This window comes from Toxorhynchites rutilus, chromosome 2 (assembly GCF_029784135.1).
Source record: "Toxorhynchites rutilus septentrionalis strain SRP chromosome 2, ASM2978413v1, whole genome shotgun sequence".
Taxonomy (NCBI): Eukaryota; Metazoa; Arthropoda; class Insecta; order Diptera; family Culicidae; genus Toxorhynchites; species Toxorhynchites rutilus.
The window spans coordinates 53,638,982-53,665,254 of record NC_073745.1 but is presented as its reverse complement, the minus strand read 5'-3'; the positions used below and the strand labels follow the sequence as shown (position 1 = coordinate 53,665,254).

Genomic DNA, 26,273 nt, shown 5'->3' with positions numbered 1-26,273 from the left:
AGAGCGAGAGAGAGAGAGTAAGAGAGCAAGAGAGCGAGAGAGAGAGTAAGAGAGCAAGAGAGCGAGAGAGAGAGTAAGAGAGCAAGAGAGCGAGAGTAAGAGAGTAAGAGAGTAAGAGAGTAAGAGAGTAAGAGAGTAAGAGAGAGAGAGAGAGTAAGAGAGTAAGAGAGTAAGAGAGTAAGAGAGTAAGAGAGAGAGAGAGAGTAAGAGAGCGAGAGAGAGAGAGTATTCGAGAGAGAGAGAGAGAGAGAGAGTAAGAGAGCGAAAGAGTGAGAGCGAGAGAGAGAGTATTCGAGAGCGAGAGAGAGAGTATTCGAGAGCGAGAGAGAGAGTATTCGAGAGAGTAAGAGAGCGAGAGAAAGAGAAAGAGAGCGAAAAAGAGAGAGTAAGAGAGCAAAAGAGAGTGCAGTGCTCTCTCCCACGAATAGAACATCTCAGACAATTTCAATATGAATAAGTATTTACAATAAGAAAGATTCCTACTGAAGATAGGGGAGAATCCAACCAAGGATTTTCCAACAGGAACGATGGAATTTTCCATACTGTGCAAATGGAAAATTCCCTACACATAGCAGGTAGTAACAGGTAAACCGTAATGTGTAGCATATAAACGATTGCTGAGGATATTTCCTATCAATATGAGTATTTGGAACCAAAATCCATTCATTAATTGAGGAGGTATTTGAGTTCGAAAACTGAACACTTTTTCACACCGAAATGTTGAAATGGGCCCCCATATTGAAAGGTTAGACGTAGTCCTACGTCAACAAATCAATGTCAGTCTATAAGTAACAATGACACGTATTGTATCATAGATACGATTTTTTGAATGACGACTGGAATTCAAAAATTATTCGTTGAGATGAAAAAAAGGGTAAAAAATTGTTCCAAATTGCAGGCCTAAGGACCGTATCGTTATTTATGGGTACGCCTTAGAGTCTCCGTCTGAAAAAGACTATAGCTTGTTTTGACAGCTGTTTATTTTTCTCCTGTTGTTGACACAGTTAGCGTTCAGTTAGCATTGTTAAAAGATCGTTTTTTCCTAAAAGTGCAATCATGAGAGGGCTAACAGAAGAAAAACGAAAATCCATTGTGACCAGATACTGCTCCGAAACAGGAATATCAATGAGAAAATTGGCGAAGGCGGAAGGAGTAAGCGTCCATGCGGTCCAAAACGCTATCAAGCGATTTGGTATGTATAATACATTGAAGGATCTACCCGGTCGCGGCAGAAAACCTGGGCCATCCAAGCCAAACTTGGAAAAAAGATTTGCAGGCAATTTGAAAGAAAAAAGGAATTATCGATACGGGATTGCGCAAAAAAGTGTGGAACATCAATCGGTATGGTTCAACGTGCCAAAGAACGTAACTCACTGAAGGCATATAGAAAGCAAAAATGTCCCAAACGCAGCCAAATTCAGGCAAGTTCCGTGAAAACCCGTGCCCGTAAGCTTTACGATGGGATTTTAAGCAAACGCGAACTGTGCATCGTCATGGATGATGAAACCTACGTCAAACTGGACTACAAAACTCTTCCTGGGGCACAGTTTTACACTGTAAAGCAAGGAACAGATGTCCCGAACGCGGAGAAGTCAATTTTTTGCGAAAAATTCGGTAAGAAAGTGCTGGTTTGGCAAGCTGTTTGTCAATGTGGCATGAAATCATCTCCTTTCTTCACTCTCGGGAATATGAATGGTGAAATTTACCGGAAAGAATGTCTCCAAAAGCGTGTGTTACCGCTCATCCGAAAGCACACTGGTCCGACACTATTTTGGCCTGATTTGGCATCATGCCACTATGCACGTTTGACCTTGGATTGGTATCGCGAGAATAATGTCGATTTTGTGGAAAAGGAGATGAATCCTCCAAATTGTCCGCAAATAAGACCTATTGAAAAATTTTGGGCTTTGATGAAGGGACGACTGCGGAAGAAGGACAAGGCAGCCGATGACCTTGAGCAGTTCAAAAAGGATTGGATAAATGTGAGCAAACAAGTCGATGAGACGGTTGTCCAGAACCTAATGAGGGACATCAAGAAGCAGGTGCGATCATTGGCGCGAAAATCAGAATCTTGATTATTTTTTACTGTTACTCCTTTCTTTCATTCATAAGATACAATATTTTGATATCAGAACTGAAAAATAAATGCAATATTTGAAATAAAGCTGTGTTTTGAGCGTACCCATAATTAACGATACGGTCCTTAGTAAATCGCCCGTTAAATTGACGGTCGGTACTTTGGGTTGTATTTTGGGAACCAAATTTCAACTCTGATCATTATCTCCTTGTTTGTAAGATTCGTGCACAATTATCAAACGTTCTGAAACCTTCCACAGTGTGAATGATGCGTTTTAATACTCAGAATTTCACGTGAAATTGAATAAAACTATAAACTGAGTTAGTGGAGGCGATCTGGCGTAGTGGTAACATCCATGCCTCTCACGCTAAAGGTCACGAGTTCAATTCTCACTCCCGACATTCTTCCAAAAATGGAAGTAAAAAGTGACGAACCAGCCAAATGAGTTGAAAATCACTATAATACAGATAAAAAAAAAAAAAAAAAATATAAACTGAGTGATCAACATCTTCTTTGGAGCACCCCAGAATAAGCGTTAATGCTAAATCCAAAGCTGAAGACTATCGATTTAGAAGGTTAAATTAAGGTCATGAACGTTAGATTTATTTCTATTTCCAATCGAAAGATTCCAAAAAAGTATAACTAGATCAAGATCAACATCAAGATAATTCAGATTCAAATTTCAGATTTCAGATTCAGATTTCAAATTCAGATTCCAGATTCTGATTTTAGGTTTTAAGATTCAAATTTCAATTTCAGATTTCAGATTCGGATTTCAGATTCAGATTCCAGATTCAGATTCCAGATTCAAATTCAAGATTCAGATTCCAGATTTAAATTCCAGATTCAGATTGCACATTCTGATTTCAGATTCAGATTCCAGATTCAGATCTGAGAGATTCAGATTCCTGATTGAAAATCCGGATCCAAAATCTAGATTCCAGATTAAAATTCCAGAGTCAGTTTCCAGATTTAAATTCCAGATTCATATTTCAGATTCAGTTTCCATATTTAAATTCCAGATTCAAAATCTAGATACAGATTTCAGATTCAGGTTTTATATTCAGATTCAAATTCCAGATTCCAGATTCCAGATTCCGGATCCCAGATTTCAGATTCAAATTCCAAATACAGATTCCAGATTCATTTTCCAGATTTAAATTCCAGATTCAGTTTCCTCATTTTCAGATTCAGATTGAGATTTCAGATTGAAATTCTGCATTCAAAATCCAGATTTAGATTCTAGATTCAAATTCAGATTCCAGATTCAAATTTTGATTCCAGATTCGGATTTAGATTTCAGATTCCAGATTCAGATTCCAGATTAAAGTTCCAGATTTAGTTGCCAGATTCAAATTCCAGATTCAGTTTCCACATTTAAATCCCAAATTCAAAATATCAAGATTCCAGATTTAGATTTCAGATTCCAAAGTCCCGATTTAAATTCAAAATTCAGTTTCCACATTCAAATTCCAGATTCAAAATCAAGATTCAGATTCTATGTTCAGATTCAGATTTAGATTTCAGCTTCCAGATTGCTGGTCCCAGATTCCAGATTAAAATTCAAAATTTAGATTCCAGATTCATTTTCCAGGTTTAAATTCCAGATTCAGTTTCCACATTTAAATTCCAGATAAAAAATCCAGATTCAAATTTCAGATTCAAATTCAAGATTCAGATTCCAGATTTAAATCCCAGATGCAGATTCGAATCTTAGAGATTCAGATTCCAGATTAAAAATCCGGATTCAAAATCCAGATTGCAGATTCAGATTCTAGATTCAGATTCAGATTCTAGATTAAAATTCCATATTCATATTCCAGATACAAGATTCAGATGCCTGATTCAAATTTCAGATTCGAATTCAAAATTCAGATTCCAGATTCAGATTTAGATTCCAGATTCCCGATTCCAAATCCCAGGTCCCAGATCCCAGATCCCAGATTAAATTCCAAATTCAGATTCCAGATTCAAATTTCAGATTCAGTTTCCACATTTAAATCGCATATTCAAAATCCAGATTCATATTCAGATTCCAAATTCACAATACTGATTCAGATGGATTCAGACTCAGATTCTAAATTCAGATTCCTGATTCCAGATTCAGATTCAGATTCTAGATTTAGGCCCCATTCGTAGACTTAGATAATTCCAATTCCAGATATTGAATTCAAATCCCAGATTCTGCTTAAGCCAGTATTCTAGTCTAGAAAATTTAAGAAAATCAATTTTTTTTCCTTCGTATTTCTGTAGTTTAGGTATTCAAAAATATACCCTAGAAAGGACTTATCAATCCTATTATTTACCGAGATAGGGCCATTTTAGTGATGCGGTATCTAATCACGTACGGCCATCACAATGAACTTCAAATGCGTTTTACTCGAAACTAGTTTTTTTTTTAAACTGGCGTACACGATATCTCAAGTTCTACTGAACCGATTCATGTCGAATTTATATGGATACAATCTGCAGGCATCTCTCTATCGCCTCTAAAAAATTATATTTTTAAAATTTTACTATTTTTTAAAAAAATCTGGAATTTAAAAAAAACGTTTTAAACCTCATTTTGTTTTTCAAACGGCCGCCATTTTATTAAAATAGATGTTTTTGATTTGTCCGAGGTTCATGCGATAGCGGCATCTATACTGATTCAGAATCTGTTCGACTTTTTTGTTTCAGATAACAAAAACGGCTGGAATCGTGTACGCCATGGCACAACTGTTTTTTTAACCCTCTCACTTTATCAGTTTGTAACTATTCTACTTATGCATATTATTTAATCGTTCAATTTTTGTTTTATTGTTAAAATATAGATGAACAAATAATGATATTTTAAGTTGTGCTTGATACTCTACGTAATCATGATCTCAAGTTTCAGATTCCAGATTCAGATATTGATTTCGAATTTGGATTCCAGTTGAAGATGGTTGAGTCATATTCTAAACTCCAGATACTGATTTTGGATTTACTTTCGGAATCTAATCCAAATTCTTCATTCCAATTTAAGTTTCTACTAGCAATAACTGCAACTCAGTAAAACCTCATCGGTTGCGATATCACCATTGATCAAAAGTGCATAAAACCACAGACACAAATTTCGGATCTCGTTCTGACAACCACAGAAGCGGGAACGTGTGTTATAAGCTGTGAATGCAATTTAGTTTATGCTGAATTGTATTCAACGAAAAATATGAATAATTGTCACAACACACTAAACAAAATTAATGATAATAATAAATCAAATGACAAAACATTGGAAACGTGAGGCGGGCGCGTGGTGTGAATTAAATACGATCGATTTCGCCTAAACTTACAATGAACTTTTTTTTCCAAAATATATATTTTATTAAGGCACATGTGGCGTTAGCCTGACGGGGCCGGGAGTCCAATATTTTGACAATTTTTGTCTTACAACTATGTTAGTAATATGTAACCGATTACTCGCGGTTGGCTCGAGGATAGTATTACAAAGATTCTCATAATTGGGATGTTGCAGTCTCCAGTGCTATGTATGTGTGGCCGACACGGGATGCTTCCTATTGGGGTGTAACTGACCATTGATCAGCGACGCCCCCCTAGTCTGTACCTCATATCAATCGTGGTGCATCTCTCTTGACTCGAGGAATCCAGGGTAGAATGGTCACTGGGTTTCAATGAACAATGTCTTCAATGATTTATGTCAATTCCTTTTTGTAACAAGCAATAAAAAAAAAATTGTTTTTTAGCAATAAAACAATTATTTACATATAAAACATAAAAAACTAACACGTCACACTTATGAATCTGTGAAAATGTGTTCAATCGTCCCTGTTTCTGAATTCTATACAAAAACCCGTATTAATATCGCCAAAAACATGGTTTCGAGGATTCTAGGGACATTCAGTCGAGATGGAGATGAGACGTGGGTTTATTTGTACGATATGCAATCAAAATTTGAGACATGATTTGAGACCAAGGATTACCCCTTCAACACAGACCGGCAAAATATGCCTTACAGTCGAAAACAACGCGGATTCCAACTCGGTAAAACCTCGTTGTTGTTAGTTATTTGCAAAATGTATATAATTGTGACGCCTAGAACTGGAAATTTTTGGCAACGCGACCGATATTTCATTTTTTCGATTTGTACCCACAATTTTTACGTCAAAACATCACGAAATAAGTTTATGGAAATAATGAAAATTAAGAATCAGAAATGAATCCAGAAGCGCTGAGAATCATTTTGACGGGAATGAAATCAACTTCGACGAATATCCTTGCATTTTAAATTTCATGAATGATTTTCAAAAACTTTTTGATCATTCTAGTATACCCTATTTTATTGTTACCTAACCTATTGACAGAGATTTCCGATAGCTTTTCAGCACCATCCAAAACAGCGCAGCACTATGGATAATTTCAAGTTTATGATTCAGACAAATCGTGCTCATTTGTCTTTATCCTCTATTTCATCGCAAAGTATTTAGTAAAAACCACAGTCGTATTCCGTGGTTTATTGGCAATAAAGATAATGTATTTTTAACCCGAGATGTGTGTATCGGCATTGCATCCTCCATCTGCGCCAGTCGATATTATGCTTTCTTACATCAATAGCCGGCAGACTTGAAGTCGTATGCTTCTTGCTTGTTGCACAATATGGAGCCGGTTAATGAAAGCAAAAATCAACAACAAAATAGTGCTTTTCCCCTATTATGTTTACACACTATTTTCTCTCCGATGACGCAGATTCTTTTGGTTTACTCACTAGTCTAGTCTTTTCAATGAAGTTATTTTCGTCTCGCTCGCTTTTTCCTCACATTCTCTCAATAAAGATTACGTAGAGACTGGTGGCCAGTGCATTATTCTAAATTATGGTGAAACGCGACCTCCCATCCATCCCTTCCATTCTCGCTCTCGGTTAGAGACGACCGAAAGAAAATTTACCCATTCCGCAGAACCGCAGTATCCATTTCCGACACGCGACGCTCAACGATTATGCTAATGAAGCGATGATGAGTTTTTCGTTTCGAGGCCACCGGCAAAGTGTCGATAATGTTGCCAATTGTGGCGCTGCTGCTGCTGCTATGCCACTCCTTTCCATGACCACGAGAGGTGTGTCATTTTTGTCAACGTTGGAGAAGTATTTTTTTATCTTCTACCTCACGCGATGTTCCAAAAATTATCATCATCTCCCTCAGCCGCTGCTCTCAAATGGAATCCGCGACGTCATATTTTCACCGCAACAAGTTTGTTATATATTTTGTATGATTTTGCTATTTCCCAGGCACGGGTAATTTATATACGGATGGTGGTTCTGGTAGAACAGGAAAATTGAGAGCCAGAAGCAATCTTGTTACGGCGCACATCCCTGCCATCTCGGATATTGCGCTTCGAATAAAGTTGTTTATGCGAAGAAACGGCTCGGCGTCTGCGGATAGCTCCGAGGCTTCCGCCTCTTACGAAAGAAGATCCACCGTGGGGAATGGATATTTAGACGCTGCATGGTTTACCTTGACGGCTTCAGAGGAATTTCGAATTACGTACGCTGCTGCTGGAAGATGGTAAATTGGTACAACAACTCACCTGAAAAATAATAAAAAAGATAATGAGTCCGTTAGTAATATGATAAAACTTCAAATATTTATTTTATTTTATTAATTTTTTTTCTGCATATCGCATTTGATTGCCTACACGCTTTCTGTACAGCATTCCATACTTTGGTTTCATGCCGAAATTTTCGACTGGCCATCTGCCTTTTGACACTATTTTAGATATTTCCGATGGGGTTTTAGTCAGGGGATTGTACTGGTCAATCAAACACGGCGACTACGTTTAGCAGGAAGGCACAAAATGCAAATCTAGAAAGTAAACATGTAACGAAAAAGCGGAATATTTTGAACGCTCATAACTCGACAATTTCTCGATCGCATCGATCGCTTGAAAAAAGTCGCAAGTTATCGGATGGAAGTATAATACACACCATTTGAGATTTCTATGTCATTTTTTTCAAGCCATCATATGTCGGCAGAAACCATGTCTTTTCATGCTTTGTAGCGTCAAATGAGCAAATAATGTCATCTGTCCCCCAACGCTTTAAAATGTTTGTATGTATGGAAGCAGATATCTCTTTCTTTTTTCTTTTGACGTAGAACTACGTCTTTTATTAAGGGTGCCAAATCAGAAAACAGGTCACGTTTTTATGAACTGAAGTTAACGTTAATAACTACTTTTGCCGCGAACGGATTTTGGCGATTTACATACTAAACGAATCGGAAATTCCGTAAGATTTGTTTAATATATCATACATTAGAATCCACTGGTTAATAAATGGTTAAAATTCATGAAAACTTTAAATGTTTCCATTTTCCCATACATTTGTTCTGTCATTTGTGTGCTTTCCCGAACAGAGCTATCAATAACGAGCAACTTATCGACGACCAATGGAGGGGAAATCGTAGGATTTAAAGTCTCCGTGAACAAAGGAAAAGTAGAAGAATGAAGGGGAATACTCGCCTAGAGTAATAAACAGTGAATCTCGCTGAGACAAATTTTCATTCGGCATCGGACTGTTGAACAATCCAGTTCACTTTGCTTTCGCTGCGCTTCGATCTAAGATTGGACCCCACCAGTGGTAGTCCAACTTGGATATCGTCGTTTGATTTTTCTGTTCGTTTTTCGCGTCAAGTGCGCTACACATACAGCGTCACCGTCACCGTCCCGTCAACTATTCTCTAGAACATATTTTGCCGACATCAAAGTAGCCGGTTATTTGGGGTATACCAAGCATCTTGAATGTCTTACTGGAATGTTATAAGTTATTTGGGTTCGCGTGCCAGTTGCAAAACTGCCTTCAACTAGGATTGCATTTGCGCTAATATTGATAATAATGAAGCATTGCTACTGTTTTCGAGGTTGTTATTAACAAAAAGAGTTTATTTCTCTTGTTGAGTCACCAAGAAAGCAAATGTTCTGGAATTTTGTATGTGATTAGGTTTTGCTTGCCAGTAACAAAACTTCCTCCACTAAGGGTGACAGCTGCGCTTCTCTCGAGCATGAAAATGTAATGAAACTCTTTTCGAGGCCAATAATATTAACAGCAGCGTTTTCAATGCATTGACATGAAATAAATTGCGACATACGATTGTTTAGCGAAGGCAAGAACGACTCATCAATCAATTACCGTCATCTGATTCTACAATGAAAAAACCATTTCAGAGATTATTCTACTAAGCATTTACACACTCACACAAAAAATTAGAGGAGCAGAGTGCTTAGTCGGAAATTTTAAGTGATTTTTGACATGCTGTAACTTCCCGAAAAATCAACGCATATGTCGGGAAGAAATGAAAAATCGATTATTCTGTTTTTTCAAAGATTTTCTAGACTAACACAATTTTTTGCTAACCAAATCAACAGCAAATCCAATTAACCTTATCAACCAGCTTCCATTTGGTTCCTAGAACGTTCCTGTAGGTCCTTCCCATACAGAGATATTTCAGTTTGGAACAAAAATTACCCCTTCGTCTTTGATGATGAATAATTCAATAAACAACCATCGCACCACAAATCGAAAGGTAGTTTTGAAAACTCCAATAAATTCTGCACAAGGATATAGTGTTTGTGTGAATTGTAATGAAGTATCGTCATTTGAAAAAAAAAACTTTCAAGCTCAATTGAATAAAATAATGTTATACAGGTGGCTTTTGAGCAGTGGGTGTCAACTGATAGATGTATCGAATTGAATAAAATGCCTTCCGAAGAATTTTGCTCATGTTTTGAGAAGAAAATTGATAAATTGATACATCACGATTTCTTTGAAAATGAACAAGCAAGATTTTCAAAAACAAGAAAACAATGTTTGGCAGAAAAAGAAGTTATAATAATATGTGGTTTTTCCGAAAATTATACTTTTACGAGATTAGGTTCGGAGCTATCATTGGAATAATTCCCAGTGCACAACACACCTGTTTGTAGTTTATTGCAATGAAAATGATACACTGTAGAACTTTAGCTTTCTTGTCATTTCAGATGTTTTGAAACATGATGCCGTTGCAGTACAGATGTTTGTATCGAAATTATTGGGACATTTGAAATCGACTGTATCTATAAAAAGTGTATCTTTATGCCAGATGGTGCTGCTTCTCAGTACAAGAATAGAAAAAACTTTGCTAGTCTATGTGAATTTACGAATTTGACTGGCAATTTTTTGCAACTTCACATGGCAAAGGTCCATGCAATGAGAGGAACTTTCAAACGAATGGCAAGAAGAGCTAGTTTCGCAAGGCAGCATGAGAATCCGCTGAAAAATTCAAGAGCTTTATGATTGGGCCAATGATTGTAAGCCAAATTTTAAAACTAAAAAATCCTTCTGTTATGTTTTTAAACATGATTATAGATTAGCTGAAGAGAAATTTGAACAGATTTCTAAGAAAGCGAAATAAATTCCTAGTACTCATAAATATCAGTCATTTATAACTATTTCTGGAGACAAGATGGAAGCTGAGATATATTCTAATTCCAAAGAAGAACCTGGAATATTTTCTGTATATAAATAATCATAGTTGAAATAAACAATAGTCGAAAAATATTATTTTTTTGTATCTATTGCTTTCTTCTTCACAAATATAAATGGTGAGTGAAAGAATTTTCGATGGAAATAACAATGAATAAAATAACAACAAATAAATGTTCTGACATCGTATAGAAATTTCACTGACATCGTTTTCACTTTAAAAAATGGCAATATCTCGAGAACGGTTGGTCCCATAACAAAACGCTATATGTAGGTTTTTATGTTGAATCGTATGTAGATTTCATTTTTTATATTACTTTTCTTAAATTGTTAAGATTCTACAAAGTATTGAAATTTCATTTATTTTCAAAAGTTCATATCTCCATTTTGTTGAATTTATCACAGCGCCATTGTACATAAAACATTGTTAAATTGAAAGAGGTTTCCACTAAAAATATACAAAAAAAAATATCGAAGGAGGAGTGTTTTGTGATATAAAAGTTTTTAATATTAAATTCAGTTTTTGGGTAAGATTTTTTAACAGTGCATTTAAAATGTTAATTTTCTTAAATAGTTCATTGATTTTCCAACAACTTTGTCGAACACCATATTTCAATCAGACATCTGGATTTTGAGTGACGATTTTTTGAAAGAAAGATCGATGATTTCGATTACGCCCTTTCCAAAAATCAGTCGTAATTTAAATTGGTCATATGATAATGAAAATTGTGTTTTTGGGAAGCTTCCATCGTAAGTACCAAGTTGAAAGAACATCGGAGAAGGTCGGGTCAGCGGCCGGCTGATTCGGCGTGGAATTGCTCCATAGCTAATAATGTTGTTGCGCAGGAGAGTGGTACAGGGTACCTTCGATATAACGTACATTTTACTTTCAAAATTGTACGTTGTATCGAATTGAACGTTATATCGAAACATAATAAAGAACTCTGAAACGTAGCTTATATTACATTATTGTGTTGCTGTTTGAGTAAAGTTGATGAATAAAATCAATAAGAAGACGAAGCCAACTTTTTTCATGATGTTTCCCTTCGTTCTGTTGATTAAAGTTTTTTATTCATTTAGAATCCGAAATCACAAAACAGTTGTATTTCGGGATTGGTTGAAGTTACAACACAAGCTTCAGTATCAAAACACAGATAATTTGTTGTTCTTTCAGAAAAAGATATTCAAAAAATTATTTTTTTTGACTTTGATAATGTGTACGTTATATCGAGGTAAAATGTACGTTATATCGAGTGACGTTATATCGAGGGTACGTTATAACGAGGGTACGTTATATCGAAGTTTCCCTGTAATATTACATCTCATTACAAATTGATGTTTGAAATTGTTTTCTAATAGATAGAGGTAAGTAAGTTTGGTGTGAGAAGAATCACGATTCGCTTCATGGTATGCAATATGAAGAATATTACGAATTTGATGAGAAGAAGAAAGGCTTGAATTCCTGTATTTTATTAGGTAAGTCAAATACTAACAGTGTTATTACAGTATATGGTAAAACCAGGAAAATCATGATATCAATGCATCAATCATCTTCGGATTTTCACTTATCAACACCCAACCGAAGTAAGCGGATTTGCAGAAACAGAAACACCCTAAACGAAAAAGTAAACAAACTGTGAGCAAATGTATATTCTAAAGAACAAAAATTAAAAATACTCGTCACTTGAGAAAAATCTCTTCAAATCGTTAAAATCTCTGCGAATCGTTACAAAATTTCCAAACTGCATTGTACTGTAATTTGTATTTTTGAATTTATTTTATAAAACAGTATCTCAATTTTTGAACTCCGAAATTCATGTATTTCCAAATTCTTAAGTTCCTAAATCCCTTAATTCATAAATCCATGAATCCCTATATTCTCAAATTCTTAAATTCCTGAATGCCGAAAGTTCTGGAATCCTAAATTCTCAAATTTCAGAATATTTTAATTTGTATATTACTAAATTCCTAAATTTCTAAATTAGTGAATTAAATCCAAAAAAAAAAATAAAGAAAAAAAAGAAAAGCAAAAGATTAAAATTTTATAAATTTTTATTTTTTTTATCATTTAAAAAATAAAAATTGTATCCTCAATTCCTAAACTGCTAAAATTCTACGTTTCCAAAATCCTTAGATCGTAAAACATAAAAATCTTCTTAAAAATCTGAAATCACAAATTCCCAAACCCTTTTTAAAAATCTTAATCAAAAATCTAATTAAAAAAAAAAGAAATGAAGAATTTCAACACAAATGTACCAATTTAAGAAAAAACAACCAATTTGACTAAATTAAAAGAATTGAAAAACTTAAAAATTCAAAAATCAAAAATTGTAAAATTAGAAGTAAAAAAAACTCGTTGAATTTTGAAAAAAGTCCTAAATTCGAAAATTGACAAAAGCATTGAAAAAATTAAAAATTGAAATTTAATTTAAATTAAATTGTGAAAAATTCAAAAACAAAGAATCAAAAAACTTAAAAAAATCGAAATCAAAAATTCTGAAATTGATAATTTAAAAAAGCGAAACGCTCGAATAAAACTTTCAAAACTAAAAAAATTTAAAAATGAAAAAAAAAAACATTTAAAATTTTAAAATATCAAAAACTTTAAAAAATTGAAATCGAGAATAATGAAGAAAAATTTGAAAATGCAAAAATTAAAGACCAAAAAAATAAAATTTGAAAAATTGAATGATTTATAAATTAAAAAACTAAAAAGGAGGGAAATAGAGAAATAGATAAATTGAAAAACAATAAAATAAAAAAAATTAAAAATGAAAAATTGAAATGTTAAAAAAAGGAAATTTAAAAAAAACAAAAAATTTAAAATTAAAACTGAAGAATAGAACTGAAAAATTGAAAAATTTCAAAATTTAAATATCGAAAAAGCGAATCGCCTAAATTAAAATTTCGAAAAAGAACCAATTGAAAAATAAACAAACTGAAAATTGAAAAATTGATAAGGCAAAAAATGAAGAATACATAAATTGAAAAAACTGAACAATTAAAAAAAATGAAAAATAAAGAAATCAAACATTCACAATTTGAAAAAAAAAAGATATAATTTATTGAAAAAATTAAAAATTGAAAAATAGAAGATTTGTAAATTTCCGGAATTGAAAAATTGTAAATTCAATAAACTAAAATTAGCAATTAAAAATTGAAACATGATAAACTGAAATTGAAAAGAAATAATAGTTGCAAAAAGAAGCTGAAAATTTAAAAATTGAAAGGTAAAAAACTAACATTTGAAAAAATGAACTTCTGAAAATTGAAAACTTAAAACATTGAAAAATTGAAAATCGAAAAATTAAAAAAAAGTAAATGTTGAAATTTTAAAAAGGGAAATTTAAAAATAAAAAAAAATACAAAATTGATGAATTGGGAAATTCAAAATTTAAATATTGAAAAAAAAACCCTCGAATAAAAATTTCAAATCTAAAAGAATAGAACGATGAAAAAACATTGAGAAAATAGAACATTGGAAATTCGCTAGAGGCGAATGAACTGAAAAGTTTAAAGTTTTCAAAACCAAAAAAGAAGAAAAAATTTAACAAAACATGCAAAAATCGAAAAATCGAAAATTTCAACAATTGAAATATTGAAACATTAAAAAACTGAAATTGAAAAAAATTAAGAATTGACAAAAAGAAATTTGAAAAATTCAATAAATGTTAATTAACAAAACTAAAATATATGAAAATACGAAAAAAAGAAAAATTAAAACGGGAAAATTTACAAAATGGGAAATTAGGCAATATAGAAACTTGAAAATAAAAGGAAAAGAAATAAAAAAAAATATAACATTAACTCAACTAAACTAAATTAAAACATAAAAAAGTTTAAAATTAGAAAAAAATAATCTTTTAAGAATCGAAAAACTAAAACATTGAGAAATATAAAGAATGAAAAATAAAAAAATAAATCAAAAATTAAAAATGCGAGAAAGCACAAATGCAAAAATTGAAAAGTTGAAAAACTGAAAAATTCTAAAATTAACAACAAAGCAAAAGATTGTAATGTTAAAAATTACAAAATTTAGAAATAAACAAAATTAAAAAAAAATAAAAATAAAAAAAAATAAAAATTGAAGAATCCAACAATTTGAAACTTGAAAATAAAAAATATCAAAAATGCGAAGCGCACAAAAATTTAATGGATTGAAGAATTAGAAATCAAAAATGATAGAAAAATTGAGAAATCAAAAATTAGAATATGCACAAATCTGAAAATTAAAAATTTAAAAATTGGGAAATTGTTATATCGAAGACTTGAACAATCCAAAAATTGTTTTTTTTAACTGAAAAATTAAAATATTGAAAATGAAAGAAAATCCAAAAATTGATAAATCAATTAAGTAAAAATACTTTTTCTTATTTAAACATACATGATTCTGAAATTTCAGATCTCAAATCCTTGAATCCAATCTTCTTAAAATTCCCCATGTGTTTTATTGGATATGAATACAAAATCTGAATCTGCAATTCGGGTATGGAATCTGATATCATAGATCTATAGACCTATATCCAGAATTAAAGCTTTTTATTTGGCCTAAATTCCAAAATCTAGAATTCTGATTCGAATCCCGAATCTGAAGTCTAGGATATTGATCTGGAATGTGGTACCTCAACGCAATCCGGTACAAAAATGACGAAATCATCACCGTGAAATCTGCATGGCTCCTTCAGAACAGTCTAGGTAATGAAATATCTTCTACTTCCAGTGTTCCAAACAATGTCTAGAATGCAACCGAAGTTTTGCATGGCATTTCCCAGCAGCAAAATTAAACGAACACAACCAGAATTTGTTCTCCAGAAAGTTTGTAACCAATTATTTGAACAATCGATCCTAGTAAAGATTTCCAAGTCGCCCTTCGTAAAATAATGCTAGATCAGAGGCTATTTGCAGAGGTATCGCCATCCCACCCCGGTGCCCGAAGCCACGAGCAGCCGTGCCACCACCGTCCGCGTCTGTCCGTATGTGGGTCAAGTGGACGAGAACTCTTAACGAACGATGTATTCACTGCTAATAGTTTGCTTGAGTGCATCTCGAGCTAAATCACTATGTACAGCACTCAAACGGAAGAAATGTGTGTGCTCGCAGAACTTTTACTTTTGTTCACGGTTACACTTTGCCGGCTTACACTTCCACTTCCATTCCATTCCCACGATATCCTTGTGACATTCGCAGTACAGGTAAACATTTCCCGAACATATGACAACACACCCGGAAATGGGTTGTGGAGCACTTTTTACTTCGCCGGGAAACGTTGATAAGTGGCGTTTGAAGATGCGCTCAAAGGAAGGATGTTTTCTCGTAACGAGGTTTGGGAGACGGTGCGGAACTGCACAAATTTAAAGAAGGACATTAGTTTAGGTAGCTTTGAAACGCGCAATTTTTCACGTTACTGTGACGATTTTCTGTTATTGGAACGTGCGGTGGAATTGCTTTGTCGATGACACGTTACTTCTTAGAGGAATTTTGCTTTTTCAACGCATCAACGATTTGCAGATCCTAAGAACGACATTTTTCAAAACTTTAGACTAAAAATAAGCTTTTACTATGCGGTTTACAATTTTTCCTGCTTCTAAAAGTATTTATCTGCGTATATGCAATGAAATCAGCGAAAATGGAGAAAATCAATACCTCAAAAATGAAAAATAATACGTTTCTAATCTAACAGTTTTCCAAAAATTATATGAGCAGCTAGGGTCTCTTTGGTCTTGACATCTCAAAAACCGCAAAAGACTAAAATTTTCAAAGTTTGCAACAAAAAGCAGGCAGAGTTTTTCATAGAAATTATCTTACCTACCTTTCATTTGCTGGCAATGAATCGTAAATAGGTTCAGCCGAATTTTGAGACTCCTTTGGGTGACTAATTTGATTTGCTCTTAATACCTATTATCTCCGCTAGTATTAATGTTTTAGGCACCTAACGGATTGGATGGCTCGCCTCAGTCTCTCCGATCATTATGTCTCATTAACAACCTGACCGTCGAGACCAGCAAACAATCAACACAAATTCCGTATCGATTGCCATTATAACGCACACCAAACAGACCAAAAAAAACTGCCCATTGCAAAGGAATGAATCATCGCTTTTTCCGCCGGCACTCTTGATAGTTTAAGATTCCATTCACCTCGCGTCCACGGCTTGGTCCTTCAGCGTTGAAACAAGCGCAGCAGCTGCTGCTCTCCTTCACCGGTTCTTGTAGTTTGTCTTGTTCGACTATCTAAACAACGCAGGCAGATATGCATATCTTCGAAACGGCATTGTGAACGAGAATTGAACCTCGCAGCGGTCGCTGTGTATAACCGCGCGCCGGTGTTTCGTATGCTAGAGTTCTTCGGTGTCAACAGTAGGAAAAAAACAACATATACTTTACATCAATGATTCATTCGCATCAACCCAACACATACCAACCGAATCATCACTACTACTACTAGAAACGATGGCCAACAAACGTAGCATAAGCGTCTATCACTCCATTTAGTTCTCCACACATAGTGTGCTTCCAAGCTAAAATAGGTTCATGGTCGATGCAAAATTCCGCGGAATCGGATGATTCCGCCGTGTGGAATCTTCTATTCATCGCGAGGCCGGGCGCTGTTAAACCACAATTTGAATAATCCAAAGGTTGGGATGGTTGACGGTGATAAGGCGAAGTGAGTTGAGTTCGGCGGCGGGCGGGGCGACTCTGTGAACAGAGGACTATGATTCATGGGTTGGTAATCGAAGACGAAAGTATGGATCGAGTTTTCTAGTTTGGGGATCATTTTTGGAAAAACCAATAACCAATTCAAATTTTCGCACTATGTCAATATAAAGGAGTATTTTTAGTTTTTCTTAGCAAAAAGTATGGAATATGGTTAAATCATGATTCATTCTTGTCCTACGATGTGACCGGGGTGCCAACTATAATTTTCAAAAATCAGGAAAAATTTAAATTAAAATCAGGAGAAATCAGGGTAAGTCATATTGGGTTGTCCGAAAGTTAACGTCGATTTTTGGGTAAACAAAAGCATATTTTTTTAACAATCTTTCCTCATCCTTCACGCAGGCAGCTTATATATTCTATCTTCCTAAATCATGTTTGCCATACTTGTAGGATGACAGGTTTTTTTTTTGTAATAGCTCATAAATACAGAACTCATTTCAAATCCCACCAAAAACATAGTATGATTTTCTTCGGGCGAAGATTTGGGGTTCATTTCGCTTACGTCAAGTTTTTTTTTCGTCCAACATTGTTGTAAATGTTCTATTTTCATCACAAGCTACACCCAAACTAACGTTGGCAGAAAACATTTCATCTTTGGCAGAAATGATGCCATTTAGTGTGCTGGAGAGTCAAATGCGCAAATAATGAGCTGTTTTAAAAGCTTTAAAATGGTTTGTACGTATGCGTGTAGACATCTCTTTCTGTTTTCTTTTCTCATTTCACTTGGGATTGCGCCAAAAAAAAAAGTCCATACGACGTCAACGGGGATCGAACCAAGGCCGGCTGGAATGCAAAGCTATTTTACACGACCACGCTATCCACATGGCTAATGATGCTTCAGCAGTTGTTCAGCAAATACGTGATAATATTGCACCTGATTACAAAATGAAGTTGGGAAGTGTTTTCTAAGAGTAAAAAAGGAGCGCATGAAGGAGAATAATATCTATCTCGGTCTGGACCGTGTATGTGGCAAAGTATGCGGAAAGCTTATTTGTCTTTTGTTTCGCTCACTCGTATTAATCTTATATTGCTGTATAATGTATATTATACAAATGCTTACCAGTATTTGTGAGTCATGACATTTTCTGTTATGTTATGTCTCATTTAATGTCATACATCGGGATGCTAAATGAGCTATGAGCTAAAAATCAATTTTGGGTGTACAGTCAATTGCAGGGAAATAAATATTAGAATTTTTCTCTGAATCCATCGTCCATACTTTGGAATGAATCTTTATTCAACAAACTAGCTGACCCGGCAAACTTCGTCCCGCCTAAAATTTATTTTTCGTTATCATATTCACGTTTTTTTACTAAGCGCACGTTCATAGGTCCAATCGCAGAACTGTTCATTGATTGATTTTTTCTAATCTACCCTTTAAAATTACCTTTTACTATAAAATTCTTAGTACTTCTACCAAAACTCGTCATTATAATATCAGATTATTTTCAGACACAATTCTCGTTCAAGATTTTTCAACCACTTGCAAATAACATGTTTCTCCGTTACATGGAATAAATGTTTGATACAGAAAATATGATAGAATAAAGAAAGCCCTAAATCGGACAATTCCTTTCGCGAGTTTTGCTCTTATCAACATGTTTCTTGCCCCCTAAAACCTTCATATGCCAAATTCGGCTCCATTTGCTTGATTAGTTTTCGAGTTATGCAGAAATTTGTGTTTCATTTGTATGGCAGCCCCCCTTAGATAGGGGGGAAGGAGTGTCGATTCACCATAGAAACGTTTCGTGCCCCCTAAAACCTCCATATGCCTAATTTGGTTTGACTTGCTTGATTAATTCTCGAGTAATGCAGAAATTTATGTTTCGTTTATATGGCAGCTCTCCCTTAAAAAGGGGGTGGAGTGTCTAACCACCGTAAAAACATTTACTGCACCCTAAAATCTCCACATGCCAAATTTGGTTCTATTTGCTTGAATAATTCTCGAGTAATGCAGAAATTTGAGTTTCATTTGTATGGCAGTCCCCCCTTAGAGAGGGGGGGTGGAGAGTCTAACCATCATAGAAACATTTATTGCACCCTAAAACCTCAATATGCCTAATTTGGTTTCATTTTCTTGATTAATTTCTCGTGTAATGCAGAAATTTGTGTTTCATTTGTAATGGATTACTTTTTCCCCAGCCTAATACCATGAGAAAAAAATGTTTTGTTTGGGAAAAATGTGAATTAACACTGAATTTCGAATAACTCATACACTTTTGTGTGTTTTTTTTTACATTTGATTGGATAAACTTCGAGTCGAGAATTTTGCTCAAATTTCCAGGAGCTTCTGAATAAAAATTCTTTAACTCTCGATTATTTCGAAAATAAGCATGCTTCGATGTAGTAATATGATCTAAGAGGTCATTAAAATAATAAAACTCATAGACAAAGCTATCGTTTTCGAGCTATTCCCAGTTTTTTAGCACATTTGAATAATTTAAGAAAATATTCCTTTTCATAAGCTGTTCGCGTTTCAACAACAGCAACCTTGGTGTTTTTTCTCAATCATCTTTTTGACAGCCAAACAGCTGTACGAAAAATTCTCAAGACATAAGTTAAAATGATTCACACAAAAAATTCTAGGGGGTCTTCCTAGCCTAATTGGTTGCGTATCCGCTACTAAACGAACGATCATGAGCTCATAACTCAGGGCCCTTAATTGACCATCTTTGTGTGTTATTCTAGTTACTACGTCCACGCAACAGTCATCATGTTACGTTAATCCTGTTAATAACACAACAATGGAAGCCTCGTATCAACAGTCCCGCTGTGTATAATCCAACTGTGAAAATAGGAATATTCTCACGCCGAAAAAAGGCATCATTATCGGTACATATGTTGCCTTTTTTGGGCGTGAGAATATTCCTATTTTCACAGGAGAACTCTTACGCCTAAATGGCTACTGTGTAATAGATAAAAAAAGTGTATCGATAAGATAGGAATACTCTTACACCAAAAAATGGCTACTGTGTAATATACAACAGAATTATCGTTAGATAAAAAATTATACGAATAAATTCGGCTCTGTTACAGCTGAATTGCTAAATGAGCCTAATAAAATGAACAGATGGGATAAAAAAAATTTAACTTCATTTAAAAAAAGACCTATCAGACAAAAATCGCTTTCTTCTATGGTTTTTGTTTCAAAATAAATCTGATTTTTATATTGTTCTTTTTTCAGCATAGTAAATGAAAACAGGATATGCTGTGAATTATGTGAATTATGTGAATTATTCCAATAACCTCCAATAACCAATAACACGCTTATCAAGGCGTGATGAGGCGAAATGAACGATTCTCGGAAAAATACAAACTATTGAAACTTTGCCATTCGTAGAATTGTTCTTCGCTTGTCTGTTAAAAGTGGACCATTTAGTTCAACTTTCCACAAAAAAAAACATTCATTTACCATTACTATTACTATAGATTGCATTGATATTTTGAAATTAGTTGTTCGGAAAACGTTTTAAACAATTATGTCACATTTACCCGAAAGACAGTTACCCGAACGACAGCTACCCGAAATACATTCATCCAAATTCCAATCACCCGAATGTAACAAATACCCGAATGCGACAGATACCCGAATGGAACTTCTACTCGAATCGCCATTTACACGAATGTAATATTTACCGATTGGAACATCTACTTGAGTGCACATTTACCCGAATGCAACGTTTATCCCAATGCAACATTTACCTCGCTAATGCAACATTTATCTCGCCAACGCTCGGTTGGACGTAACTAAGGGATCGTCTCCTATGTTCCATACTAACCGGGCAGTCAGTGGAACACGGGTTTGCTTGCCGCTGCTTCCAACGGCAAGTCGGCGGCCGACTCGGATTGCGTCACCTCAGCGGCTTGGGGCCGCCTTTGTACCTTATCCTCGTTAGATGTGGGGACTTCGGTCCCATTACATTGACCCCATAATAATTTTCATTGCGAAAAAATAAATTCATAAAAAAAATTGCACTATGGTAGCGTTGATACGTGAGCACCATTTTTTTTCTTTCCAATTCGTTTCACATTTCTAAGATATTTATGCTTTATATTTTTCATGTTGAAATCACCTACTTAATTTTAAAAAAAATATTCCAGAGCCCGTGTTCATTTCTGATTAACCACTTAGCTTTAAAGGGCAACGCGGAAAGAAAAGAAGACGGCATGTTAATACACTAATTTCAAAAAATAAAACAGCGAAGCTTCCCACATCATTTTCAAATTTCCGCATTATAATTTTTCATTTTACTACGTATTTTTGTGTTGTGTTGATTAAATCTCATTTGTTATCAGGATTTTTCCTTTTTTCATTTGGGTAATTTTCGCATTCGGGTAAATGTTCATTCGAGTATTTGTAGCATTTATATAGACGCTCATTCGGGAAAATGTTGCATTCGGGTTTTTGTTACATTCGGGTACTTGTTACATTCGGGTGAATGCACTTCCAGTAAACGTGTTTCGGGTGAATGGTATTCGGGTAAATGTTGCACAACTGTTTCAAACACATTAAGTTATTTGAAAAGTGTATTTGAAAAATTTACGGATTGGGTAACTTTCACATTCACCGGTTTAACAATATTCTGATCTTGATGTGCTGCTCGATAGAAGGATTTGAATTTCTCTCAGTGTATATTTTTGTCACATTTTTCATCATAGAGTTTTTTATACTCGTTCTGAGACAATTGTTCTATACACCCAAAGGTTTCCGAGCTACGATTTTCTAAATAAATCTAAAGCTAAAATGCTGAATCTGTAAAAATTATTCTGGAGTCAAAAAAATATTATAACTCGTGAAAACGGTGATCTTCGTAGCCACTTACTCGTGAAATCAATTTCAGGACCCTCTATTGCTGTATTCTCTAATTGACCTTTTTCAATGTTGCCATTTTTTTCATTTAAATACTGGTCACAAACGGTAAAATTTCAAATCCGAATGAGCTAATATTTTGCACAGGGTATATTATCGTGCAAATCAACATTTCATAGCAAGTTCCGAATGATGAACCGAGATAACTATTTTTATTGGCACCCAAAACCATACTTTTCGTTTCGTACTCCGTAAAAAACCCAGAATGCCGATTTTTGACAAAAAATGTTTTTTTCGAGATGACACTAGATCTCGACGTTTTATGCAATTTTAAGACATTTGGCATCAACATTTTTTTTTTCGAAAACCTCGATTTCCTCCCCCCTTGGGGGATTTTTTCGATTTTTAAAAAACTCAAACTTTGACCGCTTTGCGCCACTCTTAAGTCCGATTGGGCTGAAATTTGGCATAGGGTGTTTTTTCGGGGCGGTGAACATTTTTTATGGGGTAACTTTTAGAAATCCGAGATGACCATTTTCATTGGCAACTCGAAATTGATCTATCATCATTTGGCATAAAAATACTAAATAAAAATCCACTGGTACATTCTGCTACTGAACGAACAGTAGATAGACTCGTGGTGGCACTCACAAAATCACTTTCATTGACAAAACGTCATTCAAAAATGAATCTAATGCATTCCAAGTTGCACCTTATTCACGTTGAACATGACGGCTCTCTTTTCAATAATTTCAATAATCAATGAAAAAATATCTCTTCCTTTTCACACGCTGCTTTCATTTCATGTCCATTTGTTTCATTCCTCACACTGAAGCGAAGTAGTCAATTGACATTCTCAGAGCGAATTGAAACATTGATTCATATGAGCAGTTCATATTGAGTTTATCGTTGTTGTATCCGAAAGGTACTCACTGAAACAAATGAAAACGGTGAAGTGAAGGTTTTGCAATAGATTAACATGAGCAGTCAGTTGCCGGCACCGGTGGTGTTGTAGTAGGCGTAACTGCTTTGCCCTTATATGTCTTTTTTTGGAAGACGGTCTGAAGCAAAACGAACAGCTGTTTCAGTATGCGTAAATAATACACAATTATTCTTACACTTCAGCCTCATTATCGATTTCATTTCACTCCAGATAGACTAAAATGAATAAATTGAAAATGACTCTGCTAGAGAGAAAAGAACGAGTAAAAAATCATTTTCATTTCTTTGTATCGAGTGCCCTTTAATGTGTGTTTCAATAGAACTGCTAGGTTCGATGCTCACGGAGTGCTATAAAATTAAGATTTCTTTCCACTTTTTGGGATACAAAATATACTATGAATTAATTCGTCTCTACCCTTGAAAATATCATTTAGAAGATTTTCACTGGTAGGCCCTCCTGACATTAAACCCATGATCGGTCGCCTAGTAAGCGCGCAACCATTTGGCCACGATGACCTCCTCTCTTAGCTTCAAGGAAGACGGTTGACTGCTTGCTTGCTAGAACGAGACTGTGTAATAGAGAAGGTGAATTACATTTTCATACTCTCGTACTTTGCAATAATTTTTCTTCTTATTAATGCTTCATCGCAACGCTTCTTGTTTGCGCGGCGAGTCGGAAACTACAGTACAATGTTAATTATCAAAATATTATAGCAGTCAAAACAGTTATCAATGTCTAAAGCTTTTTTATAAAAAACTTGACATGTTTGTTGATTTTAACTCTCAGTGAGAGATGTGAAAAAACAAATCTCTGCACCGGATACTACACACAAAGCTATTATATATGATATTTGTTAGTGATACCTGTAATCTGTGTTCCTAAATGATTCGAAGTGTGCTCAAACTGTGAAATTACCTGGAAATAACGACAAAAAAGAATATTAAGTGATTTTGTTTACATTGATTGATTGTAAAGGAGAGATAGTCACGAAATTGTCCACGAGAATACATTATATTTGTGATAGAAAACATAATAAAGGAAAAAATGCAGTTTTAGGTGCAACGTTTTCAGTAAGATATTTCGGCAACAGTTTTCTAAATTCAAAAAAGGGCAACGATTTCAAGTGAGAGAAATGTGGGTCAATAAGCGAAAAATAACCATCAGGGGTGTAAAAAAATGTAAAAATAATCGATTGGAACCCTAATGATACACAATTTGAATAACTTTACTAGTACTTAGCTTATTTATTTTTTTTATCCAAAATATATATTTTTATTAAGGCTCATATGGCGTCAACCTGACGGGGCCGGGAGTTCAATATTTCGACAATGTTTGCCTTATAACTATGTTAGTAATATGTAACCGATTACTCGCGGTTGGCTCGAGGTTAGTATTACAAGTGTTTTCGTAATTGTGATGTTGCTGTCTCCAATGCTCTGTACCTGTGCCCGACACGGGATACTTCCTTTTGGGATGCAGCTGACCATTAATCAGCAACGCCCCCTAGTCTGTACCCCATATCTAGCGTGGTGCGTCTTCTCGACTCGAGGAATCCAGGATAGAATGGTCACTAGCCGGCGCAAACATCAGCTCGTGTAGAGTTGTCATGAGCGATACAACCTTTGGCTCTTGTTGAATGATCAGTGGACTGCACAACCTTTGGCCCGTGTATCTGTAAAGAGTGTGTGTATGTATTGCCGCGACTAAGATATGAAACAGGGACACAACGAAGGAAACATCATTAAACGTTGACATCGGCGTTTCTGAGGAACAGGTATAGATGAAGCAGAAGATCAGGATCACGGCTACCTAAGATATCCCGGACGGGGATATCCGATTGTCTGCCTTTTGCTCTCAGTGCTCTAGAGAGCTGAGAGCGAGCAGCATGGAACCGGATACACGACCAGACAACATGCTCGATGTCGTGGTAGCCATCGCCACAATCACAAAGATTGTTTGCTGCGAGCCCAATGCGATACAGATGCGCGTTTAGGTTGTAGTGATTGGACATAAGCCGAGATATCACGCGAATGAAATCACGACCTACATTCAATCCCTTGAACCAAGCTTTCGTCGAAACCTTAGGAATAATCGTGTGTAACCAGCGACCGAACTCATCTTCACTCCACATGCGCTGCCAACTAACGAGTGTGTCCTGACGAGGAATGTGAAAAAATTCATTATAGGCAATTTGCCTTTCAAAAAGTGTACCTTCTGAAGCGCCCACCTTAGCTAGCGAGTCCGCTTTCTCATTCCCCGGAATCGAGCAATGAGAGGGAACCCATGCTAAGGTAATCTTGAATAATTTTTCGACCAAAACACTCAATAGATGTCTTATTCTTGTTAGGAAATAAGATGAGCGTTTATCAACTTTCATTGAACGAATTGCCTCTATTGAGCTGAGACTGTCTGAAAAAATAAAATAATGGTCGATGGGCAGTGTTTCAATGATCCCTAGTGCGTAGTATATCGCACCCAGTTCAGCGACATACACGGAACAAGGATCTTTGAGTTTGAAAGAGGCATTGGAATTTTCATTGAAGATGCCGAAGCCAGTGGACCCGTTTATGAATGAACCGTCAGTAAAGAACATTTTATCAGATCTAACTTTCCCATATTCTGTCGAAAATATCAGCGGAATAGAATCGGAGCGTAGATGATCTGGGATTCCATGGATTTTTTGTCGCATGGACAGATCAAAATTGACAGAGGAATTGCAAAAGTATGGGAAGCAAACTTGGTTGGAGATGCCCGGTGAAGGGTGCACTTCATGGGTAAGGAAATCATGGTACAAAGACATAAAACTTGACTGAGGAGTCAGTTGGAGTAGATTTTCGAAGTTATCAATCACCAATGGATTCATGATCTTGCAACGGATGAGAAATCTGTAGGATAATTCTGTGAATCGAAGAGTAAGCGGGGGTACTCCTGCCAAGACTTCGAGACTCATCGTATGTGTCGAATGCAAACACCCCATTGCTATACGCAAGCAACGATATTGTATTCTCTCCAGCTTGAGAATATGAATCCTGGCAGCTGATCGGAAGCAAAAACTGCCATATTCTAACACTGATAATATCGTTGTTTTGTACAACTGAATGAGGTCTCCTGGATGGGCGCCCCACCATGTTCCGGTTATTGTTTGGAGAAAATTGATTCTTTGCTGGCATTTCTGTTTCAAATACGCAATGTGTATTCCCCAGGTACATTTAGAGTCAAAATATACTCCAAGGTAT

At 35.2% G+C, this 26,273-nt stretch overlaps 1 protein-coding gene and 1 non-coding gene across 5 annotated transcripts in view; both read right to left on the bottom strand.

Annotated features, from left to right (window-relative positions):
* LOC129765218 (growth factor receptor-bound protein 2) overlaps positions 1 to 26,273 on the bottom strand; it is a 134,064-nt gene that overhangs the window by 31,329 nt on the left and 76,462 nt on the right. The window lies entirely within an intron of this gene.
* Positions 5,009 to 5,151, bottom strand: LOC129772319 (U4 spliceosomal RNA). Its single transcript, XR_008742598.1, has one exon. It is a non-coding gene; the product is annotated as a U4 spliceosomal RNA (small nuclear RNA).